This window comes from Triticum aestivum, chromosome 1B, assembly GCF_018294505.1.
Source record: "Triticum aestivum cultivar Chinese Spring chromosome 1B, IWGSC CS RefSeq v2.1, whole genome shotgun sequence".
Classification (NCBI taxonomy): Eukaryota; Viridiplantae; Streptophyta; class Magnoliopsida; order Poales; family Poaceae; genus Triticum; species Triticum aestivum.
Window position 1 is genome coordinate 319,247,832 of NC_057795.1, and position 7,761 is coordinate 319,255,592.

A 7,761-nucleotide genomic window follows, 5' to 3' on the forward strand; every position below is an offset into this window, starting at 1 on the left:
ACTCTCCCCTATCGTTGCTATGCCATCACCATGATCTTGCGTGTGCGTAGGAAATTTTTTGAAATTACTACGTTCCCCAACACTTAGGGCACCGGTGGTACCGGTGTGCGGGGCACAACCGGACCAACCGGGCCACCACCGCCCAAGTACCGCATGAAAATAGAAACCGGACCGGTTGTTGAGCTATTCTTGTCCGGTACAACCGCCAATGACACACCACAGTCAATTTTAAGCACGGTGGCGGTACCACCGCCCGGGAGCAACGGTACAACCGCTTGGTCATGACTGGGTTGTTCAACCCCATGGTATCACCCCTGGGGTGGTGGTTGGGTTAGTGCCAAGGGCCAGCGGTACAACCGCTCGAACGAGCGGTACAACCGCTGGGAGAACACAACAAACAGTTGAAAATGAAAGGGAGCTCTGTCTCTCACAAAACAAGGAAGCAAAGGTGGGAGAGGCAGAAGTGTACGTGCAAAGATTCCCCCAACTCCTTCCAATGTGGATTCCCTCTTAATAGTGCGGGTTCCCTACGACCAAAGAGGTAAAAAAACATAGACAAAAACCGTCTTCGATCTTTTCCTTCCAGAGAGAATAGCTAACCGATGTAAGCCTAATCACCGAGAACCTGAAGCACTTAGCACGAGATTAGACCAACAAGGGGTTGTCATCATCATCCAATACACAAAGTAGGGAAATGTCCTTACAATCTCCCCCTTTTTGGTGGATGATGACAACAACACATTTGCAAGAGAGAGGTCTAGAAAATATAGGCAGAACTCCCCTAGATGTGTGCCCTAATTTGAATTTGCTATTGGAATGCAAGTGCACACATTAGGAGCAAGACTCCCCCTAGATTTTATAGACCCACCACTCTTACCAGACAAGCAAAGATAAGCAATAAGCACATAATAAGAGAGTAAAGACTATAACGGATAAATAAATGACATTAACAATAATAAAGATAAGTAGAGGAGCGAATGTCTCACACCATGCAAGTCGAGATAAGCAACAAGGTCCACAAACTAAAGTTCAACACGACGCACGAAGGAACCAACACCAAGCAAAACCCATGCAAATTCCGAGACCTAATAGAACTCTCTCCCCCTTTGGCATCACGACACCAAAAAGGAAGAGAGCGAAGCTAGCGCTCCAAAGCTCAGTACTCCTCCTCTGACTCCTCGGTCGCATACGGATCCTAATCATCATCTGCTCCTCATCATCATCCCTGTCAGCATCCTCCATGATATCATTAGTAGCGGCAGCGGAGGTAGAAGGCTGGCGAGGAGCCTCATCATCTGACCATGTGTTGTACGCAGAGATCCACCAGTCCTCAGGGGTGATGCTCTTCTCGGATCCACTCTACACGGGCATGTTGAGGTGCTTCATCATATCAATCTGACAACACATGGCAAGCTTCTCATTGACATGGGCCTTATACAACTTCTTCTGAATGTCAGTCTGAAGGCAGAAGGTCTTCTTCACTTTAGCAGTGAGCTTGGTCACCCAAGAAGGCTTGGCCCCTGGCTCCATCTCGAAGTCCTCATCATCTGAATTGGCATAGACATCCTCGGGCTCATTAGCAGGAAAGCAAGGCTCGACATGCTTCTTACTCTCGAGTTGCTTGACCTCATGCACGGTGAGGTTATCTGGAGAAGTGAGAAGCTCTCCAGGACGGCGAACAGCCCAAACGGAGTTCAGAAAGCACATGACGAATAGAGCATAAATGGGGACCTTTCTGTAGATGACCATGTTGTACATCTCGTGCCACATCCAGTTGGACACATCAAAGGTAGCACCAGACCCCACCTTGGTCTTCATAGCAACAAGCAAGTTGTCGGATTACAGGATCCGCAAACCCTTGAAAGGTTCGAACTCTGGGGTGCATGCGGAGATCTCAACCTACCCAGCCTGCCTACTTGCGATCCTCCTAAGCCTAGCACGTCGAGCTCAAAGAAACAAAGAGACACAACAGTTTATCCTGGTTCAGGCCACCTTGCGGTGTAATACCCTACTCCAGCGTTTTGGTGGATTGACTCAAAGAGGCTGAGGGAGAACTAGTACAGTGGATGAACTGGCCTCAGGAGGTGAGGTGTTCTTGAGCTCAAGAGAGCTGGTGAGGTGGTCGGGTGAGAATGGATCCCCTCCCCTTCTATGTGGTGGCTAAGTCCTATTTATAGTGGCCTTGGTCCTCTTCCCAAATGTTGGCAGGAAGGGATCCCACAACGACCGGATTTGAAAGGGAACAAGTAGTACAACTTATCCTGACAAAAGTGGTCTTTGCCTGCGAAAAGCCCCTAGTCGTGACGCTGCGGTGGGCTCGGTGATGACCTCGTCCTCTCGTCCTGGTGGTCTTGGTCTTGTTGCACCAGAATGGAAACCTTTGGCTGATTCCTCGGGACTCCGCGCCTGCTGCTTGCCTTCCTTGCACCGAAGAGGAAACTGGCGCTCTGCGCCCACTTGCGCCCGCCTGGCCTTGGTCATCATGTCTCACGTCAGCTGAGCCTCGTGAGGTGCACCTTGCATAGAACTCTCTGCCCCTCGGGAGCCAGCCTGAAGAGGCCGATCCCCTCGGGGGTCTTGGCGTCGTCCGCCTCGTGAGGCTTGGCCCCTCGCGAGGGTCTTGAGCTGTTGATGTCGAATCTGGGTCGTACCAGGCCGTCGACGGATCCACGTGGTGGGCTACAGGCAGGCAAGTCTGGATACCCCCATATCCAGAACACCGACAGTAGCCCCCGGGCCCAGGGCACGCTCGGACTTGGCTTCCAGGTGAAGCCAAAGGGCAAGTGCGGAGCGCCGCGGGCCCTAACCGCATGCAGTCTTGATGACGCGTGGCGATTGATGGGACGTGGGCGTCTCCACTTCCCCATGACACCTTGATATTTGCCAGGCCTAGTGGTCGCCTGTTGTCAGAGCAACTCACCCTCTCATATTGTCACGCCTGACCTCCATTTCTTCTCCCCCAATCTTGTAGCTCCATGCGTAGATTCAGCGCCGGTGCCTCATCCCCTTTTCTGGCTTCCATCATGGCCCCGCAGTCGAGGAAGAAGAAGGAGAAGCCGCAAGCCCCGGCCAGTTTCCCACCGGCCTTGGAGCCGACTCTTGAGCGGTCGACGGTGATCAACCAGGAGGGGCTGGACAAGGTCCGCCATGCCCTTGCGGCCGATTCCAACGAGTGGAAGGCGACGGCCGTCCATCCTGCGTCTTGGCGCGTGAGTGAGATGAGTGCCACTGAGATCCCCATCTATCTCCACGCTCTCCTTGCGGTTTTGATTCCCCCTTTCTCTCCCTTCTCCAACGCTATAATCTCGCATTATCAGATCCACCTGCTGCATCTGGACTCCTGCTTTGTTATCCTTCTTGTTGTCTTCACCTTCCTTTGCGAGGCCATGGTCGACATTACCCCTTCCGTGGCCCTGTTTCGTCATTTCTTCTTGCTCCAGTTGGTCGATGCTTGCCAATGCTCTGGATGCGTGGCCTTCGAAGCCGTGGCCGCAACCGCCGGCTCGGGGATCGACTTCGAGCTTTCGCCTGCTGTGAAGGAGTTTCAGAAGCAGTGACTGCTCATGGATGCCAGTACGTACAGCCCCCTGCTCCTGAATCCTGGGGCGCCGGCCTCGCCTAGCTCCGGTTGGGGCCACGCTAAGCTTTCCGACTGGCGCCTTACTTTTGTCTGGAAGAGATTGGCGAGGTTGCAAGAGCTGGAGGTGACGGCGCTAGTGGTGGTGAAGGAGTTCGTGAGGCGGCGCGTCACTCCCTCCAGCGCCACTCCCGCCCAATGTGGGACCTTGCTGGCGTCGAGGATCCCATGAGGCTGCAGAGGCCGTTACTGATTGCTGGGACCTTGAGCATGGTGCTTAAACTCCTGACGGGCGTATCCGAGCCTGCCGACCTTCCTGGAGATGGCTGTCTCCTCTATCAGTGCTCGAACAAGGCAGCCTTTGTGGGACAAATGCCCTTATTCGACGAGTCGGGGTTACTCCCGGAAGGCCTTGAGGGGCCTCATGAGAACCCCGTCTCCGTGGCTCCCCTACTACTCGATCCTGCCGCGTGCGCCCCAAGTGTTGAAGCAGGAGGGCGCCCATCGCCAGCGGCTATTGAGGATCCCTCCGGAGGCCTGGCGCCGACGGGACTTCGGGACTCCCGGGACCTACGCTCCAGAGACGGAGGCCCCCGAAGCTCGGGGTGATGGCTTCGAGGTGGCCGCTGATGGTGAGGTGCCCACCAACAGCTCCGGAGCCGCTGCTCAGAAGACCCCGCTAGGCGCCGATGCCTCACCGAATGCTCCTCCTCCCGGGGGCTGTCCGTCGGGGTCTGGTCGGCCCCGCCTGAGCCTTGAATCGCTTCTGAAGAGGAGGAGGTCTTCGTGCCGCAGCGACGGCACCCGTCGACCGTTGAAGCTGAGGAGATATGTTACTGCCGACGAGTAAGTACCTTTGCTCTTGATTCCTTGCGCACCGCGCTCTCTCCTGACCAGGGCCTTGCAGGGATCTCGTGAAGATGAACCCTCGGGAGGCGAGCGCCTCCAAGGATCCCATCTTGATGCCAGCACACAGCCCCCGGCGCCCTGGTCCTGCGCAGGGTGTGGGGCCAACTCCGGCTGCCATGATGCTGCAAGGGGGCCCCGGGCCCGAGCTTCCTACTCCCTTTCTCTGCGGCTCAGCCTGTGAGACGAGGGATGCACCGGTGATCCTTCCTCTGGTCACTGCCGGCAGGTGGGCGCCCCTGTTGGGGAACGTAGTAATTTCAAAAAAATTCCTACGCACACGCAAGATCATGGTGATGCATAGCAACAAGAGGGGAGAGTGTTGTCCACGTACCCTCGTTGACCGAAAGCGGAAGCGTTAGAACAACGCGGTTGATGTAGTCATACGTCTTCACGGCCCGACCGATCAAGCACCAAAACTACGGCACCTCCGAGTTCTAGCACACGTTCAACTCGATGACGTCCCTCGAACTCCGATCCAGCTGAGTGTCGAGGGAGAGTTCCGTCAGCACGACAGCGTGGTGACGATCTTGATGTTCTACCATCGCAGGGCTTCGCCTAAGCACCGCTACAATATTATCGAGGAGGACTACGGGGGAGGGGGGCACCGCACACAGCTAAGAGATCAAGAGATCAATTGTTGTGTCTAGAGGTGCCCCCTGCCCCCGTATATAAAGGAGCAAGGGGGGAGGCGGCCGGCCTAGGAGGAGGGCGCGCCAAGGGGGGGAGTAGGACTCCTCCTTTCCTTGTTGGAGTGGAAGAAGGGAAGGGAGAAGGAGAAGGAAGGAAGGGGGTGCCCCCTCCCTAGTCCAATTCGGACTAGTCCATGGGGAGGGGTGCAGCCACCCTTCGGGGCCTTTCTCTCCTTTCCCGTATGGCCCATTAAGGCCCAATACGAATTCCCGTAACTCTCTAGTACTCCGAAAAATACCCGAATCACTCGGAACCTTTCCGATGTCCGAATATAGTCATCCAATATATCGATCTTTACGTCTCGACCATTTCGAGACTCCTCGTCATGTCCCCGATCTCATCCGGTACTACGAACTCCTTAGGTACATCAAAACTCATGAACCCATAATATAACTGTCATCGAAAACTTAAGCATGCGGACCCTACGAGTTCGAGAACTATGTAGACATGACCGAGACACGTTTCCGGTCAACATCAATAACGGAACCTGGATGCTCATATTGTGTCACGCCCAATATGCGACCCTATCCAAAAGGAACTCGAAGGTCCCACCAAGGATAGACCCGCATATTGGAACGCTTTTGCAAGGTGGATATCATTACATCAACATTACATAATAGAGGGGATACATACATAAGGCATACAATGCCACACGAATACAACATCACAATACATCAGAGCACCATCCAACTACGGATGAATCATAACCAGAAACTCAAACAATATCCACCCTGCTAGCCCAGGCTGCCGACCTGGAACCTATCCCCTGATCGAAACAGAAGAAGAACTCAATGCAAGCAAGCATCGCTCTCGCGTCATGAGCATCGCAACCTGTACCTGCAACTGTTGTTGTAGTAATCTGTGAGCCACGAGGACTCAGCAATCCCATTACCATGGGTATCAAGACTAGCAAAGCTTAAAGGGAAAGGAAGGGGGTAAAGTGGTGAGGCTGCAGCAGCGACTAAGCATGATATGGTGGCTAACATACGCGAATAAGAGCGAGAAGAGAACAAGAGGAACGGTCGTCAACTAGTAATGATCAAGAAGTGATCCTGAACACCTACTTACGTCAATCATAACCCAGAAACCGTGTTCACTTCCCGGACTCCGCCGAGAAGAGACCATCACGGCTACACACGCGGTTGATGCGTTTTAATTCGGATCTGGTGTCAGGTTATCTACAACCGGACATTAACAAATTCCCATCTGCCAATAACCGCAGGCACGGCTTTCGAAAGATTATACTCTGCAGGGGTGTCCCAACTTAGCCCATGATAAGCTCTCGCGATCAACGAAGGAATAGACCTTCTCCCAGGAAGACCCGATCAGACTCGGAATCCCGGTTTACAAAACATTTCGACAATGGTGAAACAAGACCAGCAAAGCCGCCCGATGCGCCGACAATCCCGATAGGAGCTGCACATATCTCGTTCTCAGGGAAACACCGGATAAGTCAAGCTACGAGTAAAACCAACCCTCAAGTTGCCTAGAGGTGGCCCGGCAGGCTGCTCGGTTCGGACCAACACTTAGACAAGCACTGGCCCGAGGGGGCTAAAATAAAGATGACCCTCGGGTTGGCCGACCCAAGGGAAAGGGGTAGGTGGTGGTGAGGCAAATGGTAAAACCAAGGTTGGGCCTTGCTGGAGGAGTTTTATTCAAAGCGAACTGTCAAGGGGGTCCCAAAAATCACCCGACCGCGTAAGGAACGCAAAATCCGGAAACATAACACCGGTATGACGGAAACTAGGGCGGCAAGAGTGGAACAAAACACCAGGCAAAAGGCCGAGTCTTCCACCCTTTACCAAGTATATCGATGTTCGAAATATGCCCTAGAGGCAATAATAAAAGTATTATTATATTTCATTGTTCATGATAATTGTCTTTTATTCATGCTATAACTGTATTATCCAGAAATTGTAATACACGTGTGAATACATAGACCACAATATGTCCCTAGTGAGCCTCTAGTTGACTAGCTCGTTGTGATCAACAGATAGTCATGGTTTCCTGGCTATGGACATTGGATGTCGTTGATAACGGGATCACATCATTAGGAGAATGATGTGATGGACAAGACGCAATCCTAAGCATAGCACAAAGATCGTGTAGTTCGTTTGCTAGAGCTTTGCCAATGTCAAGTATCTCTTCCTTTGACCATGAGAGCGTGTAACTCCTGGATACCGCAGGAGTGCTTTGGGTGTATCAAACGTCACAACGTAACTGGGTGACTATAAAGGTGCACTACAGGTATCTCCGAAAGTATCTATTGTTTTATGCGGATCGAGACTGGGATTTGTCACTCCGTATGACGGAGAGGTATCTCTGGGCCCACTCGGTAATGCATCATCATAATGAGCTCAAGGTGACCAAGGTGTTGGCCACGGCATCATGCATTACGGTACGAGTAAAGTGACTTGCCGGACTGAACAAGGTATTGGGATACCGACGATCGAGTCTCGGGCAAGTAACGTACCGATTGACAAAGGGAATTGTATACAGGGTTTGATCGAATCCTCGACATCGTGGTTCAACCGATGAAATCATCGAGGAGCATGTGGGAGCCAACATGGGTATCCAGACCCCGC